This window comes from Channa argus, chromosome 3 (assembly GCF_033026475.1).
Source record: "Channa argus isolate prfri chromosome 3, Channa argus male v1.0, whole genome shotgun sequence".
NCBI lineage: Eukaryota > Metazoa > Chordata > Actinopteri > Anabantiformes > Channidae > Channa > Channa argus.
Genome location: NC_090199.1, coordinates 8370976 through 8386833, shown reverse-complemented (window position 1 = coordinate 8386833; position 15858 = coordinate 8370976). Strand labels below are relative to the sequence as shown.

The following is a 15858-nucleotide window of genomic DNA, read 5'->3' as shown; positions in this document are numbered from 1 at the left end:
AGTACATGTACTACTTAAACTAGAACCATCAGAAGCAAGTTCAAGTTCAGTGAAGGCGTCCTTTTCAATTGTATGTGCAAAATAACATTTTTAACCAGAATTAGCCTGTACATTAATGCCATGTCTGATATTGGTTTATGATTGCAACACAATTTTGCACAAAATACAGCTGGGAACAAAATTTTGCATCCCCTTCTTTTGAAATGTTTTGAAAAAGGGGAAAACAGTTATTTATTTATTAATTAATTTATTTATTTAATCTACATCATTTTTAATGCATATTTGGTTAGTACAGTCATTCTATCAACAAAACTTAAGTAATGTTAATTTTTAGTTAGTTTCAAGGGGATGCAAACTTTTGCACCAATACAGTTTTCATTATTTTTCTACCATTTCCATACACTTTTTAGCTTTTCTTTTAACCTTCTGATGATGAAATATTTGTAATAGCTGAATGTGCATTAAATATTATGTTCAGGAAAAATGTTTTTTTTTCTTTTTTATTGCTTTCAAAATATGTGTGTGCAACATTTTGCACCCAACTTTATACACTGTGACCCAACCAAGTTATACAGATTACAAAAACAATCAACAAAAACTCAGATGCTCAGAAGATGGCCAAGATATTTGGAGTACACACCATTTGTCTTAGGGAAACCCCCACTGGTAAAAATGCTCAGTTTTTCTAATCAAATGATTCAAATGTACTACATGGGATGTACTAATTAAACTGATATTATTACACAATAATAATACAGAAATGTGCAGTAATGTATGGGACTTATTTGTATCTACATACACAAATGTACAACAGGTAAACAGACCCTGTTTTAATTAAGTTTCATAAATCTCAGTCAGTGTGTGTATATCTGTATTTGCAGTATGTGTATCTCTAACTTTCATTCTGTGTTATAAAGCAGCAACACAAAAGGTGCCCCCCACCCCACCCCCCGTTAATGGTTGTATAAGTGAGAAGTGGGAGCCTGGGAGGTGATTGTGATATCCCAGCAGGCTGAGCAGCAGATGGACCATTCCTCTACCCACAATGCCTCCCCATCCCCACACTGATTTCGCTATCTTCATTAGCCACCTCAAAGGCTATGACCTCATGTTCTCCTATCTCTCCCCCTCCTCACCTCGTGCTCTGCTCTTACCCCTGATGCCCATTTTGCTCTCCTCCTGTCACTTTCTCCATTCAGCCTGCTGCACTTTCCCCCACCACTCTACCCTTAATTTCCCTTTGCCCCTTCTTTGAAGAGTCTAACTCTATCTCTCACTCCACTTGCCATCCTTTGCCTCCCCTTTCTGCCCTGCAGCTTTCCCTGACTCCCTCCCTTACCTGTTGCTTTATAACCCATTTTTTGCTCAGAACGTCTCCTACTCCACCTCCTTCCCACTGTATCTGTGTCCTTCTACCCTTCCGGCCAACTGACCTGGTGCATGGCATTATGGGGTTTCCCAGTGGGGGTACCATTGTGGTCTCTGACTGTTGTGTGCGTATGTGTCCCCCATATGTGTTGCTTGCAGCCCTCATTCAACTTGAAGGATTAGTAATGGTATTGAAAGCATTTCAACACCTCGTCTCCTTCACTGACTTGCAATACAGTACTTTCATTCAATGATGACCTTAACCTTAGCCAATAAAATGTGTATGTGAGCAAGGAACTGTGTGACTCTGTCCATGTGTTATAGAGGAGCATGGAGGATGAGCTGCCATAACTTGTTATGTCTCATTATAACACCTCTTAAAGGCTCCACAGCCACAAAATGAGCTATTTTAGCACCGTTGTTCTCATTTATCCCAAGACGAATGGGATATTTGTGCAAAGTTACGCACACGCGCACACACACTATACATGTGAACTTAGGAAGTCCAGAGCTGTGTGTCAATTATAGTGATTGTGTGTGCTTCTTTGCGTGACAGCACTAAAGACAGTATTTAAGTCTCTCTGACAACTACAAAGAGCATTGTGGTGGAGACCTCATGACAACCTCCCAGTTTCAAGCAGCTTTGAGTCGACAACAACGATAGTGTTTTTGCTTTCAACACATCACTTTGGTGTGCTCAGACTGCGGGGGGGATGGAGGGTGTGGAAGGGGTGAGAAACGCAGTCATTTTAAAACTGAGAGAGGAAAATAGGTGGAGGCAGGAGGTTAGGGTAGGTGAATAGGCAGTGAATAAGGGAAATTTAAAAATGGGATTTTGTTTATGTGTGCATGTGTTTCTAAAGTTAGAGTGTGTGTAACTTGGATTTGACTAGATCTTTGGAAAATGGTGATTTAAAAACAGCTGGTGGGTAAATAAGTTACAGTGTACCATCAGTGGCACTGATGGCATTGTATGCAAGGTGCATGGTGCACACCTGACCCACTGGAAGCAACTTGGGGTCCAATGTCTTGCCCTAGGACACTTGCCAGGACCGGGGAACGAACCACTGAACCTGTGGTCCGTGGACGCCACTCATGTCTTTTCTGGTCAGATGTGCCTTTGTGTCTTTAACATGGAAATGTTGCACAAACTTAACAGAGCATGAATGAACTGAAGGATTGAGGGGATTTGCGGCTGGAAGCTATGTATGAACACAGAACAAAGGACAGGAAGTGGGGTTTAGGATTGGGTGTTATCCAAGATTTAAACCTTGCTTAAAGTTTTCCATGGTGAATGTTAATACAAGCTAAACATAAGGAATATTGTAGGGGGACTGGAATAAGAATACAGCTCCTACATGCTAAATTTAGATTGTCACAGCTATAATGCCTCCAAATATTACCTAGAGAGGGAGACTCTAGAGAGTCCAATACAACAACAAGAGAGGGGTCTCATCGATAAGTTAGCTAAAGCTCAATGTCTTCTAAAAGTAAGGGCTTAGAATCAAATGTCATGTTTAGTCACCACTGTAGGTCACTTGAAACTTGTAAATCAATTAAAAGGTTTAACAATTAGGTTAATTAGTTAGATACTTTTAACATTAGAATTACATGCCAAATATCTGCTCACTGCATCAGTACGGGTTTGCAAGACTTAGAATTCATTTTACTGCTAACTCAAAGTCATTTACTCTCGTCTGTTTTGGAGACTAGTTAGGCTTTAACATTTAGTCCTTGCAGCTTTTGATTGCTTCTGAGATGTGAATAATGATCTCTTCCCATTCTTCAGTGCAAATCCTACTGTAACATCCTTAAATGGAGTCTTGCTGGTGCTTTTCTTTTGGCCCTTTGAACAAGTTCTGCAGTAGTTGCCATCTTTCTTCCAATCTCCCATGTGAGGAATTGTATGGTATCAATATTTTTATTGCCAGTGGTAGCAAACATCACTTACCAATTTAAAGGTTACAGGAAAAACAAAACACATAATCTTTTCTGTCATTTACGTTCCCGACAAAGTAATCAGTCTTTGAGATTACAGAGAAATGTTTTTTGTTTTTTCTGTTCTCCCAGACATTAATCATTCTACTAGTGAAAAAGAAGTGAAAACAAATTTTTGAACTGCAACAGAAAGAGAAAGATGCATTAATTTCTAACAAAGGTAATTTGAAAAGTGATGAGAGAGATTCCAGATAATCGGTGTTAAATTTCCCAAATCATTTGTGTCTCCTAAGTTTTGTCTATTTGAACTGGATTAGACTATAGCAAACAGGAACTTGACAAAACAAGGCAACATGAAGCAACAAGACTCACACTCCACGGTGATTCATTTGACCCTTCGTTTTATCTTGTTTTCTTGTCTGACATGCCAAGTAGATAGAAAGGTTGAAACTGGCCTCCGTGATCGATGGAAGTAGGTGAATCACAGTACAGACTAGCTCATGTTTTTCATTGATCCCAACTATGAACGAACAACCACATGTGCACACACAGAGGTACCTATGCACACATTCTATGGGAGCAGGGTAATAATCTTGATTTCTTTGAACTACTGGGAGGACCTGTACACAGTGATTGGCCCATTTATCCTGGTGCACTGTAGGAGGCTAAGCTCTAGTGGAAATGTCTATATTTGTGTGTGTGTGTATATGTATCTAAGGTGTGTATGCAGGCATATATTTCAGTGTGAGGATGTGTATTAGACTTATCAAATTTTGCTGTTTCCAAATGCTGTTGTGTGTGTGTGTGTGTGTGTGTGACCCAGAATGTGCGTGTGTGTCAGTTTCCAGCTCAGTTGGTGTGTGAGGCATGTGTTGGCAGATTGCCAGGGCCAGACCCTACACCCAGTAGATGTAGTCTCAAATGGCAACCCCAGATGCTGCAGCTCACAGCCCATACACACACACACACACACACACACACACACACACACACACACACACACACACACACACACACACACACACACACACACACACACACACAGACAGACACACAGACACACAGACAGACACACAGACACACACACACACACGAGCCATTTTCCCTTCTCATTTTTTACTCTTCTATACCTTCCTTCTGTATTTCACTTTGTGTTTCATGTCTTCCTTGTCTATATAAGACAGAGGCGGCAGAGTCTGTTTGTAGCTGGAGGATACTGTGTGATAGGCAGCTCTGATAACTGAGGAAGCTGGACTTTGATCTCTCCTCTTCGGACTAACTGAGAGACTCAAAACTCAAACTCTCTGACACGCGCTTCTGTTGCAGCATCTCAGGAGAAGCTTTGTCAAAATAGGAGAAATTGAGTGTGCATTCTTGACTCTCTCTCTCTCTCCTGTGTTTCTGATGAGCTATGAATTCAACCCTCAGACTTTCTCCGGCTATAAAAACCACATTGCTACCGACATTTTACGACCTGTTTTATTTGTTTATTTGTGTGGTTGGGTTCGGGGACAGACACACTCAAAGTGCAGCGTTTATATACAGCCCTGTGCCGTAGCCCACAAAGTTTTTGTTGCTGTATTTCTGTTTCTTGTGTCATATATTTCTAGCCATCTTTTCTTTCCAGTATCTTTTTCTACAACCCCTCCAGAGGAAAATGTGCTAAAACTGTGCAGAAAATGTATGACTGCAATAAGGCGGCTAATTCTGTCTCTTTTTCTCCCGTTTCCCGTCCTGCTTCTTTCCCCTGCTCCACTGCTGTGTGCTGGTGCTGTGTGGTTGGACACATCTGCTCCCTTAGGTGAGTTGCATTTTTCTTACAGTGCAGTTCAGTGCTAAACTATGGAGACACACTGAATTGCAAGGACTTGTATACACGAGTGCTGTGCCCGAGTATATACACTATCTATAACTGTATATCAAGGTTTTGCTTTAAATTGGTCCCCATAAAATCCTGGCATATCATCAATTAGGAAACATCCAGCTTAATTTTGAGCACCGGCTGTAAATTAAAACAGTTATGGAGGTGTGCTCTCACTACTTAGTAGTTATGACCACTGGCTATTAAGTGACATGTGTCCCCGCTGCCCTGTAATCAAATGCATTATTCAGTTTGTCTCTCTATCTGCTTCTCTGCTGCCTGAACTGCCCACGTCTCCAGTTTACCAAGAGTCATAATCATGATTTATAATTGTGATCATAACACCAGCATCGTAATTGTGGTTATGACTGTAGCCATAATTTCGCAGCCTTCTTGCACAAAGTATAAGTTGGGGTTGACACAGCATTTAATCAGCAATACAGGCTTTTCCAGTTTATTTAGACAGATACACTGATTACTGAGAGCTGTCCTAATTCACAACTTTCCTGTCACCATGCCCTGATAATGTTTGCTGTGTATTGGAGAAATGGGTATAATAAAATGCCAAGAAGAAGTAACCCTGACAAGAAAAAGTGTTCTTTGTACCTCCGTGGACCATATGGGAAAAAGTTATATGGCAAATGTTTTTCATGTTTATCGATATTAAGTCAATTCATTATGCTTTACTTAAAGACGCTGACAAACCTTTCGTAATTGAAGAAATTTGTTGCTTATCTGTCTTATTCTTTAATGTTGGTGTTTGTGTTTTTTGTTTTTATTTAGTTTTTTATTTAATGTTTGCACGTTGCATGCATTTGATTCACAATTTATTTGTTTTCAAACAATTTCCAAATTTAAAAAGAATTCTCTTTTATTAAGAATTTGTCTTTCCTCAAACTCTTTCTAGATGTAAGCTTGGCCTTGACACCACGCTTGTTCTGTTTGTGTATCTGAAATGTCCATGTTAACGACATGTATGCAAACACAAAGTCAGGCAGCTATGTAGGTTAATATGATATAAAAAGTTTTTATGATGGAGAGGGCATATCGATGATTTATGATATTTAATAACTTATGGAACAGCCCTAAACAGGAGTAATGGGAATTAGCCAAGGTTGTGGCCATGCTATATGCTGTTTACAATGTAAGAGAACCGGTTAAAACAAAGTGGTGACATATGGTTCTGATGCAATTTTTATTTATGCACTTTTTTTTTTTTTTTTTTTTAAGATGGGGATCTGAGGATTGATAGGAGCGGGTGGTCCTGACATAGCTCAGTGATTTTATGTGAGGAGAAATGAAAAGGATCTGTGAGAACTATAGCAGATTTTGTGTTTGTGTGCTTAAGGATTTTATTCATATCCCTGTCACCTTTTACTTTTGGATTAGCAGTTGCAACATACAGTAATAACTTGTTTGGAAAACCAAGTCTTAAATCTAACCAGTTTGGTGCACATGAACACGCTCTATTTCAAGATGATTCTTTGTAGTTATAATTACTAGAAATGTATCTGACAGCTGGCAGGTATTTTAAAACAAAAATATTTGCTTTTCATACAGTACATCCTGGAACTGTCAGGGGTAATATATGAGAACAAAATACCATCTTCAGCATAAACATTGTGCAGTTTAACCATATATTGTTTTTAGATCAGCAGCTCTTCTACATTATCAATTTTCATTGATAATGTAGAAGACATATCAAGACATTTTCTCGGCTGTGTGGTCAGCGTCTTAGATGTAGCTATATCTGGCCTGACGTTTGGCCATTGGAAGTCATTTTTGGGGGTTATAATAAAGGTTTTGAATAATGATGATGATAATAATAAGGATAATAATACACCGAGACTTCCACACAGCTGGGCAATAAGGTGAGAATATAATACCCGGATTTTCAGGCTTAGCGACATCTACTCTAATTATAAGGGCTTTAGTTTTTTTGTGTTCAGTTGTAAAAAAAAACAAAAACAAAACAAAAACAAACCAAAAAAACATTATTTTGGATGTCCTTAAAAGATTATAAGAGGAAAGTCTCATGAAAACTGATGGAGTCAAAGCTACAATACATGTCTCTATCATCTGCGTAAAAGGGAAAACTTGTGTTTTACTCTCTGTTAATTGATTTATAGCTTGGTTCGATGGTGTCCAAATGATTTATGCAGTTTTGATAGTTTTGTGTAAATACTAATGCGAAGTACAGTGGACTTACTGTGGATGTACTGGAAACCCACAAAAAATGGCTATGAAAAGAAATATGTAACCTGTTGCACCAAATGAGGACTAGTTATAGTGTCATGGCTCACTGTGACATAACATGATCATATGTGTAACTAACAAGAGTTCCAACAGAATTGTCACGTTACTGACCCAAGGACACTGGGTCCTCACTGCATCCTCACCAAACTAACGAGAGTTTTCTAAATTATCCTGAAAGTGTTTTCAGTGATATTAGTTCGCTAATTAGATGCATTTTCATAGAAAATGTATAAGTGATTTTGGGATGGCTTCTTAAGCATTTTGCTTTACTGGCATCATGAACCTCGAAGAACCAAATGTTCATTTGCAGTCATTATGTTAATAGCAATTAGTATTGACTTTTGTTCCTTGCTGGTGAGTGGGCCAAATGTTTGCAGGGAATTATAGCAGCCATCACCGAGAGCTGTATTTATGCTGACGTAATCTTTATTTGGACGACAAAAAGAGCCCTGGAACAGAAACGACGGCCACCTGTATGTTTGTGTGCACATGTAACTGGATGTGCTGATGTGCATTTTGAAGTGCATTGCTCACTACTTTCACAGATGAGTGTGTGGGCTTTATTAAGGGTACATTACTGGACATGGAGAGCAGGGAGAGACAGCTCTCAACCAGCATTATTCACTGTATATTGGTGCATGTGGGAGTGTGGAGGGATAGGTGTTGGCATGATACAGTAGCACTTTGGAATACTATGAACACTTTCTTTTTAGCATGTAGAAGGGGTTATGTTGAGTATGTAGTCAGACACATATTGTGCTGAAAGAATTATTGTTTAATTGATTAGTTGATTCTATTATTCAAATTTTTTCCTAACTCGCAATATATTTTGGCCTTACTGAGAATGGAACTGAACTTCATTTTCATAAAGTATAAATCTGACACGAAGAGGAACTTAGTGTAGCTAGACCCTAGTAGGGCTTCACAATATTGGGAAAACATAGATTGCAATAATTTTATATTGCGATATTTTACATATGCATTGTGATATTTTATATAGGAAAAAACAAAAACAAAAAACACCTGAATAATTATTGAACAACGCTGATGATTTGCAAATCTCATCAACCCATATTGTATTCACAATAGAACATAAACAACAAATCAGATGTTGAAACTGAGACATTTTACCATTTCATGGAAAATATTAGCTCATTTTGAATTTGATGGCAGCAACACATCTCCAAAAAGTTGGAACGGGACGATGTTTACTGTATCATCCCCTCTTCCCTCAATATCTGCAAACATCTGGGAAGTGAGGAGACCAGTTGCTGGAGTTTAGGAGAGGAAGGTTGTCCCATTCTTGCAAGATGCAAGATTTTAGCTCCTTAACAGTCCGAGTGTTGACACTCGGCCTTGTCCATTGGGGACAGAGATTCCTCCTGATTCTCACAAACACCAACATTAAAGAATAAGGCAGAATGTTTCTTTTACGTTAAGCAACATTTCTCTGAAAATGTTCCACAATCTCTGGACACAACTTCTGCCCATTTTTACATTCCAGAGCCTCTGCCTCTCTGAAATGCTCCTTTTACACCCAGTCATGTTACTGACTTCTTGCCAATTAACCTAATTAGTTGTCAAATGCTCCTTCATTTGTTTTTGATTTGTGGCAATTACTTTTTCAGCCTTTTGTTGCCCCTGTTCCAAACTTTTTTGAGATCTGTTGCTGCCATCAAATTCAAAATGAGCTAATATTTTCCATAAAATGGTAAAATGTCTGTTTCAACATCCGATATGTTGTTTATGTTCTATTGTGACTAAAAGTTTTACGTTCAGCTGTCTGTACGTGTTCAGTGAACAGTGCTTTCGTAGCGCAACTATTTTCCAAGTGACATTTGATAATCTGGTAAAGAAGGATTGTGATTGGTGGTTCCCTGTGCATGCAGAGTCTGCTCATTTATTCTTTCACCTTGCACAGTTTTCTTCCATTCTTGTTGTACATAAACTTCTTACTGAATGTTACAGCATGTGTGGACTTCAGCATGTTTTAGTAACGGCCAAAGACCTGTACAGTACAAAGGTCATTTGTGCATTGGAAGTGCTCAGAACCATAATCTGTTCAAATACAGCACAAAAAAAAATAAATAAATCAAATTTATATCCCCCATTGGATCTGCTTTATTTTGGCCAATACCGATTCTTTGAAATATGCCCGCATCGGCACTTATGCATCTATAGTTATTTAATAGCAGAAAATCTTCCAGGTGACGGTTCGGTTTGCCCACTAGAACAGCAGCCCCTTTACAGCTGGCTTTTCCCCATCTTTTGTTTTGTACATTGTGTCTCATGTCTCCTTGTTTTGTTGTATTACCCTTCCACCTCTTCTTCTGTCTGTCTCTTTCACTCAGTTATTCTTGTCTTTCTTACCTTCTTTTCTCTCCATCTCTCACACTAATCCTCAGATGCCAGTACAGGTCTGCTCTCTGGGATTGAAGGAAAGCGGGTTTAATACTCTACCTGAGTTTGTGTGTGCGTGCATGTACGTGGGCAGCTTTTCGCATGCTAGTGTGCATACCATTTTGCTTGTGCGAAATAAGGAGATATTGGTCTGAATATATAAGAGGATTCAATGGTGCGGTGTTGAATTTTCATTTCTCTGACTGCAGAAAGGGGACACGTTGGCAAAGTGAAGACGGGGAGAGTTTGTCTCTTGTTTTAGAGTTGTACATTTCTCCCTCCTTTACCAAACAAACAGCCACAAATACACACTGTTGGAGGAAGAGTGCGAATGATCTATGGAGCACTCGTCTGTGATAAGCTTCATCCACCACTCCTTCCTATTTCTCGTCTTTTCCACCTTCGGGGGATCTGCGCTCTTGTTAGCGGGTTGATGAGGGCAGAGGCAGGAGGAAGAGGGTTGGCTCCAGGCCCCTTCAGATGATGCTACTCATTCCGTTAACTCTCCTCTTTCCTTTTCTGCCTTCACTCTCTACATCCATTCCTTCCTCCCTTCATCTCCTGGACAGTAGAAATTACTTGTCCCCTTGCAAGGGCGCATCATCAATCCCATGATTCATTGCATGTTGCCAACATAATGGCAGCTGCTTTGATTGAATCGAGAGGGTGCGCGTGTGTGTTTCTATGCTTGGACACAATTGTGTGTGCGTGAGAGATGACATCTGAATGAAAGGTTTATTTTTTTTAACCTTTTAAAAGCACAGTGTTTTTCTGCCCTCCACCTCTAGCATGTGCCCCCCCACCCCGGTCTCTCTCCCTCCGTCTCTTGCTGAATCACCTACGCTCTTCAGGGCTGGAGTGTTGTTTGCTTGACCCTCCCTCTCTTGTTTTCATTTCTTTTTGCAGTTTATCAGTCCATTTAGTACTAAATGCTAATACTGCAATAAATTGTGTGTTTTTGTGTTAGGGGATGCGCATAATGGGTAATACAATCAGAGAAATGGAAGGGCTTTTGCTCCACTGTTTGCTAATGCACATCTTTCTCCCTGCTCAACTCTCACTTTCCCCTGTGTGCTTTCCCTATTTTTATATAATTTCTTCATTTTTCCAATTTGAGTAATGTATTTCATTTGACTGTTTTGCTGGTCTTTTCTTTTCCCGTTCGTCCTTTTCTTTTGTCTTGTAGTCAGTTTCCTCAACGAGTTCAAAACCACAGAGAAAAGTCCGACTCTCCGACGTTTTTGTCTCGCCATGTTTCTAATGAGTTATTGTACTTTAGTTTGTACCAGTTAATTGTACAATAAGTAATTAGTGAAGGTAGTGTTGTTAAAATGAAAATTTTGTTGTTCAATCAGTTGGCTACAGGTGAATAAGTCCATTTTACTTTCTTGTACGTGTTGTTTACTATGCCAGTAACCTACTACATATTTCACATTTAGAGCCATATACAGTACCCAGTAACCATGAAAGAATAGCTTTGAATGTATCCTGTAGTGTGCAGCCTAGTCAGATTATCTAAATAAATGTTCAAGTATTAAGTTAAAATGCTGTCCAGCCTCTCATGCTTCTCAAAGTGTGAATGTGTCTGGGACAGTGTTTCCTCACAGGTGCGATCTCCTTGTTTTTAGAATATTTGCACGTCAGCCTTTAACACTAAGGGATACAGTGTATTTAAAATATAATGAGAAATGCGCAATTTCCCCATCAGGTGTTGACATGGTGTCTCTGACTCGTCTAATTCCAGCAGCTTGTGAATTAAAAGAACTTTGCAGTTTCACAGTCTAAATTTCACCTGCTCATATGGTGTCATTATTATGTTGTAGTATATTTTATAGCTGAAATTCACTTAAAAAACATTTTGAGAACACAATTAGTCTATTCTGGGCAACATAGTGTACAGTTCCCTGAAACTCATTCACATAACCTTTTTTTAATTTTAACATGGAATCATGGTCCATGCAATTTATTTAAAAACAAACAAAAAAAAAAACTGGAAAGATTTTTTCATGTCCTAGTGAAAACTGGTTTCTACAACTAGTGTCAATTAATTAAAGTATAAAATATAAAAAGTAATTGCACATGTATTGAATGACTTTTTGTTAGTTTTTAGTAGATGTACCCTATAGCCTTGAGCCTTGTCAATTGGATTGAGATCTGGTCTTTGACTTGGCCAGTCCAGAACATTGTCCCTAACATCGTCAGGCTGGAAAACAAATCTTCAAGTCATAGTTCTCTTGCAGACCACATCAGCTTTTCCTCCAGGATTTCCCTATATTTTGCTGCATTCATTTTACAGTCTTACAGGGCAATCTGCAGAAAAGGAACATCACAGCATGATGCTGCCACTCTACAGTATGGATGGTGTATTTTGATAATGTGCAGTGTTTGGTTGCTCTGACAAACATAGCATCTAATCTAATGGTCCAGAAGCTACATTTGGGTTTAATCAGCCCAGATACCTTCTAAGTTTTTTTCAGCACTGGCTTTCTATTTGCCACTCTGATAAAGCTTCAGCTGGCGAAGAACCTGTGTAACAGTTGTATGTCTCTCCCATCTTAGCTGCTGAAGTGCCTTGGTTGCCTCCTTAAAGTTAATTGGAGTGTTCTTTGAACAGTGATAGGACCTTTCAAAAATACCTGTAGTTGCACTAACATCATTTGCAACACATTTGGTGCACTCGGACTATCTACAATTTACTAATTGTAAGACGTCTTAAACCAGGTGGCTACAGCTACTTAAACAATCACTTATGTTATATTTTACATTTATTAAATAATTGACATTGTAGATTAATGTTTTCACTTTAACATGAAAATCTTTTTTTGTAAAATGTTCTCATCATTTAATGTTGAAAGGGAAAAAAAGTAAAGTTCTAAAGAATCGGGGGGTGGGGGGGTGGGGTAAGTACTTTATAAAGTGAATGTAATGCACTGAAGTTAGTATCACATCAAAAGAGAGATGATCTAATGAGATGTGATGAATTTATAATCATGACATACTGTATGAAACTTTACTTCAATCTACCGTTAATCATGTCAGTGCTGTCCTGCAGGTCAAATTTAATCTAAAATCCATTTTGTCTTCAGATAAAAGCCATTATCCCTTTTGTACCTGCGATGTACCTTTAGCATATTTCAATATAAGCTGACATTCTGGGTATTCATGCAGAAAGAACTGTTGAATAGAAACTAATTGCGAACAATTACCTTTTTAGAGAATGGCAAAAATGATTTAATAATAGGTGACCTACATTTGTTATTATTTGTTTCTCACACAATCACAGTAATTGGGTGTTTTTGCGGTTTCACTGTAGATAACAAATAACTACTTTTTCGCTTTGAGGGACATAGCTATTAGTGATGAGGCCATTAAGAGTGAGCTGAGCAGCTGATTGGACCGATAAGTGTTTAACCTGGGATCAACTCGGTGATGTCATCCTCCTCAAACTGTATTGATTGTTGTGACTGTGATGCTGCCTGGCCAATCAGTCCTTATAAAACATACAGGTAGATATCTGGGTGTGTTTGAGTGTGGATTGGTGTGCGTGTGCTCATATCTAAAAGAGAGAAATAAGAATTGCAAGATGGGGAGAATGAGGTTGTCACAGATAACTGTCTCCTGCACCTGTGCTCTCACATACACAACACACACTGTGATACTGTGGCTTTGTCCGGCCGTTTAGACCAGTCGATAGGTAATCAGCTCTGTGGGTATGTAACAGTAGTAATTCTCTCCGACCGACTACTCGACGTTCTGTGGGAATTGGAGAGTTGCTGTCAGATATCACAGCAAATTGGAATCCGTACACGTACACACACACACTCACTCAACTGGAAGAGGTGACACACTAATGCAAGTTTGAATGAATCACGTGGGAATCTGTGAAAGTATTTTATTTAATTTTTTCCTTGAATGAGAGGATTTACAGCAGTTAACAGACACACACAGTATGTACACACAAATGAATGAACTCCGTTTGGGATTCTGTGCATTTTGATGCACAGATTATGTAATTAATTTAACACATAAAAGAAACTGCCATCATATTCTTGTAAATGTTTCAGACATTAACGCGTTATCTTTTTAAATCATTCCATAGATTAATATGGTTGAAAGTCTGTCTTGATAGAAAGAACAGCAACCCCACAATGTCCGAACAACGTCTTGTTATAGAAGGAATTAGGAAAGCATTTAAAATTATGAAAAAGGCTATTGGGTTAAATTAACACCAGAAAAACGTAAGGATAGAGCAAAGGATAGCAGTCATAAAATAGTATGGTACAATATGTCTTTTGAAGTGGGTCTCAGTTTTTCCACAGAAGTTTATCTCTGCTCTGTCTGTACAGTCTGACCATTTACCACACTTTCCTATACCTTCTCTCTCTCATCTCTTATCTACCTCCTCCTCCACTCAAAGAGGGTGCTCTAGTGACACAGAGCACAAGTTAAAATGCACTGTCTGTCTGTGTGATGAATGGATCAGGGCTGAAGAGAAGTTAGGAGAGGATGGAGGGGTAGAGGAGAAAAAGGTCACAGTATTTCCTAAATCAAAACCTCCACTGTTTGACCGCAGAGTGCACCGCTATTGATCTTTGGGGTATCTCTTGTCACTGACATCAGATGGTTGACCAGCTGGATGAACCTGGTTGGGATTCAGTGTTTGTGGAGCTGGATGAGTGGGTCAACATCAGGTGTTACGAGAGGTATGAGAGCCACAGTCAATCTGAAGTAATTTGTAGTTTTTTTCTTGTTTTAAAGAAACCCAAAGGTAAAAAGAAACATTTGTGTTCTATTCACATACTAATACCGGTTTCAAATTAATTGTGTCTCTTTCTCGCTGCACTAATACTGAACAATATAAAAACACCTTTAGATCCCAACTAACAGCAACCCATTATTTCACCTTTTCTGTTTCTTTTTATTTCACACAATTACTGTAGGGCTCCAGCGCTTTAAGCACGGTTAAGTCTGTCTGTCTGTACTGTGGGCAAAAATACACAATCAAATATCGTCTGCTGATTTTTTGTAAATCGGAGAACCAAATGCTCACACCTCAGTCACGCGCTGCAAGAACCTGGATTCCTACGAAATATGATACATTATTGTAAGAAATGTAACCTTTAGGACAAACTGTATCCTGCAATGCATCAACACATCAGTGTTTTATTTATTTTTTATTCCCCTTCGCTTGCTTCTCTTTACTATAATTTCTGAGGCGTTTCTTTCATGTTGGGGATGGAACAGTTCAAGTAAAATAATCTGACCGTCACGATCCTGAACACCATAAATCAGTGGATCAGCCAGACTCGAAAATGGCAAGCGAACATTTAAGGCAGTTAGGAGGATATGAAAGCATTGTTTTGGTCTGCTGTATGGGAGCATTATGGATGGTGGGGGGGGGGGGGGGGGGGGGGGGGAGTGGTGGAAAAATCAACTGTTTTTAAGTACACTACATGTGTCTTATGCTAGTGGATATTGGACCAATAGTTTATACAATATTTTAAAGTATTAATTCAGCCATTAACCCAATGTGTCGTAGTCAACAGTTATTTTATGCTGCACTTTATGTTGATAGGCTTAATCTGTAATGTGCCAATTTTATATAAAAATAAACAATCTCAATTTTTTGTTTGCGCAAACAACAAAAACCTATGTCTTATTTTATATTGGAAAATAAGTATTTGATAGTAGAAAAGTGTTTGTCTTCCAAATGTTACTTATTACTTTTTTTTTACAAATGAAAAGCATGTTGGCATTGGCTTTACCTTCCCCCTGCTTTACCAAAAGGTGCTGAACTGGAAACCGTGATGTGAAGTGAACCATGAATTTTGTGAAGTGTTCCACCTCTTATAGATCACATTTACTTGGAGAGAGGGTATAGATATAGTTATCATCTGCATAATTGCTCACTCAGACATAGCTGCAGTGGTCCATGCACAATCGCACGTGTGCACACATAGATGTTCTCTAATTCAATTGTTTCCCTTCTGGCTCCCATAATGCATTTTATTCCATTTATTTACAAGATTTGTTTA

General features: G+C 38.8%; 1 protein-coding gene across 4 annotated transcripts in view; it reads left to right on the top strand.

The window, feature by feature from the left end:
• Positions 1–15858, top strand: part of LOC137123331 (protein sidekick-1-like) — a 249897-nt gene that overhangs the window by 46744 nt on the left and 187295 nt on the right. The window lies entirely within an intron of this gene.